Raw genomic sequence first — 3342 nt, forward strand, 5'->3', positions numbered from 1 at the left:
GGGCCGTCAACAACATTCTTCTAGTTTCATTACTAGGGAGTGCTATCAGCATTCTTCTGGTGTCGTTCGAGGAGAAGGTTTGTTGTCATAAGCATTCATCTAGCTAACGCGAGAGATTGCAGATCACATAGTCCTTCCTAAAAAGAGACATCCTTCCTCACATGCATCTATCTTACCATAGAACATCTTAAGTACACGAAGTATTTTGTCCGACTGGTACAGGTTTGTAGGCATGACATGGCCTTTGGGTAGAAAGTGTCCAAATAGTGTCATCATCACGTCGTAGCATTATCTTCCCATGTTTTACTAAGCCTTCAGAGCCATTACTTGTGCAATGGCATCCAGCTAACAAAGCTCAGTGTGCTCGTGGAGAGGACATTTTGAAGACTGCAACATTTCATAGAAGGCCTTTGCAGATTCCTTAATCTCTTCGTCCAAATCCCGAGAATCATCAAAGTCTTGCACCATGTCTTCGATCCCGATACCATGCTCGTTCGTGCAACGACGAACCACCTCAACTCTGGTGCGTTGTATAGACTCAGCATGAAATGTCCACACCGTATAATTAGGATTAAAACCCCTCCTTTGCAGGTGTTTAATCATTACAACCTTTGTCCTCTTTTTGTAGCTGTCGCGCTGTGGACAGGGGCACCAGTTTGTTTCCTGGCCATTTTCAAATGCAGCTTTCACAAAGTCCTTGGTTATTAGAAACCATTCTTTCGTCATCTCTTTCTGACTAGGGTGACCGGTGTACATCCACGCACGATCACTCATCTTGCCTAGCTACTAAACACAAAAGAAATATATATATAATCCAGCATATATGTTCATCAGTTAATCAAGTTCGCCAGTTTTATTATGTCCATCCAACCTACACGCTAATAGGTAAAGATAGGTCCTAATCCCACCCGAGTATGTGTAGATTGGGTTCGTTTTCCCATGCTCTGCTCCAGATCCAACACAAAATTTCAACAGCACCTCCCCGCTGTTCTCCTGATACATGTCTCGGCAATAAACAAAGAGGATGTGTATCCGGAGAACAACAGGGAGGCACTGACGAAATTCTGCATCCGATCCAGAACGAAGCATATGGGAAAACGAACCCCATCTACACATACTCGGGCTGTCCATGGATAATGTTGGACAATTCGGAAGAATCACGGTTATAAATATATGCAAATGCATGCATATTTATAATCATAACCCTTTCGAACAGGAGACGCATACTGGTCACGCATACTGATAATTTAATGTACCTATATCTAGGAAATTTCATGTACAGACCGACCCAAAGCAAATTAAGGGGCTAGGAGGAGATGTCATTTGTACTCACCCACGAACGCAGGGGCGGAGGTCGTCGAACGCACGGGGAGGTCTTCGAACAGCAGACGAGACAACTGCACAAGTAAATCCATCTGATCAAGACAAATATTTTGTGTTTATTAATAAAATCGAGAAATATATGACCTAACACAAATATTTTGTGTTCAGTCAACAAGAGGTAGAATAGGTGTCGAGGGTCGGGGGTTGGGGTTCAGTGGCATTGGGGCAGCGTATTAACATCTGTGTGGAGTTTTGTGCCGGGGTGTCGTCGGGATGTCGTGTTGGGGTGTCGGGCGTCGTGCCTGGGTGTCAGGGCATCGGGGCATCGTGTCGGGGTGTCAGGGTGTTGTCTCGAGGTGTCGGGATGTCACCTTCTTCTTCTTCTTCCTTCTTTTCCTCTTTCCTCTTCTTATTCTTATTCTTCTTCTTCCTTCTATTCATTTTTCCTATTCTTTCTTCTTCTCCTCTCTCCTCTTTTCTTCTTCTTCTTCTTCTTCTTCTTCTTCTTCTTCCTCTTTTTTCTCCTCATCCTCCTCCTCCTCTTCTTCTTATTTTTCTTCTTCTTCTTCTTCTTCTTCTTCTTCTTCTTCTTCTTCTTCGTCTTCTTCTTCTTCTTTTCCTTCTTCTTTTCCTTCTTCTTCTTCTAATTATTTTCTTGTTTTCCTTTTTTATTTTTCATTTTTTCCTTCTTCTTATTTTTTCTTCTAACCTAACTAACTAACCTAATTCACCTAATAAACTAACTTAACAAACTAATAATACTAACCTAATTAGCATAATAAACTAACCTAATAAAATAATAAAACTAACCTAATTATAAACTAACTAAATTAACCAAAATAAAAAAGGGGGCGGCCGGCGATGGTACTCACCGGCAGGGGGCGGCGGGGCGGCGTGGGCAGCGGTGGACGGGGGGCGGTGCAGGGACGCCGGGGGAGGGTGTGGCGGTCGGGGGCGCCGTGACGGCAGGGGCGTCGGGGGGCGGAAGGGGCACCAGGGCGAGGTGGAGGGCCGGAGCGGGGTGGGGGCGAAGCGGGGGGGGGGGGGTGGCCGGGGCTGGGTGTAGTGGGTTGTCGGGGTAGGGTGGGGGGCCGTTGCGGCTCGGGTGGTGCGGCGGCGGCGTTGGTGTGGGCAGGGACGAGAGAGAGGTTGCGCAAGGGCGAGAGAGAGAGGGTGTGTGGGGTGGAGAGAGTGGGAGAGAGAGTGGGGGAGCGGGTGGGGCTGATGAGGATCGTTAGGGGGGCACCCCCTTTGCCGTCTCCAGCGGATGACAATGGTTGGGAGGGAGACGACAAAGGGGTAGGGTGGGTTGGGGTGGGCTCCGGCCGTTAGGGTCGTCCCCTTTGCCGTCTGCCTTCAGCTTATGTGCCGTTTGTTGGCATATGACAAAGAGGTGGCTGATGGCCAACATGTTTTTTGCAACACCCAGCTCTTTGCCGTGTGCCTTCACCTTCTCTTCCGTCCGTTGGCAAACGACAAAGAGGTGGCTGATGGCAAACATGCTCTTTTCCATCATCCAGATCTTTGCCGTCTATTTTCTGAAAGCTTACGGCACAGAGGCTCTTTGCCATCAGCCAACAGACGTCAAAGAATTGACTGATGGCAAATTCCCTAATTCCAGTAGTGCTTGTGGCCCACTGGTGGCTCCTCTCTGGTGGTTCTTCGCTCCAATATTTCTTATTTCCTCCATATAAAATATAAAAAAGTTTTGTGGAACTTCCATTTTCTGCACAAAAACAACACCATGGTAATTCTACTGAAAGCAAGGCCACTTCGGGTTAGTTCAAAATAAACCATATAAAGTGCATCAAAACCATATAAAAGTATTATAAACATAGGCAAACATCGCATGAATACTTCAAAAATTATCGATACATTGGAGACGTCTTAGCATCCCCAAGCTTAATTCATACTCGTTCTCGAGTAGGTAAATGATAAAAGAAATAATTTATGAAGTGTGAATATTAGCATAGTATATAAGTTTGATCAATGAAAATTCCAATCACTTTTCTAGCATCA

The sequence above is a fragment of the Hordeum vulgare genome, chromosome 2H (assembly GCF_904849725.1).
Source record: "Hordeum vulgare subsp. vulgare chromosome 2H, MorexV3_pseudomolecules_assembly, whole genome shotgun sequence".
NCBI lineage: Eukaryota > Viridiplantae > Streptophyta > Magnoliopsida > Poales > Poaceae > Hordeum > Hordeum vulgare.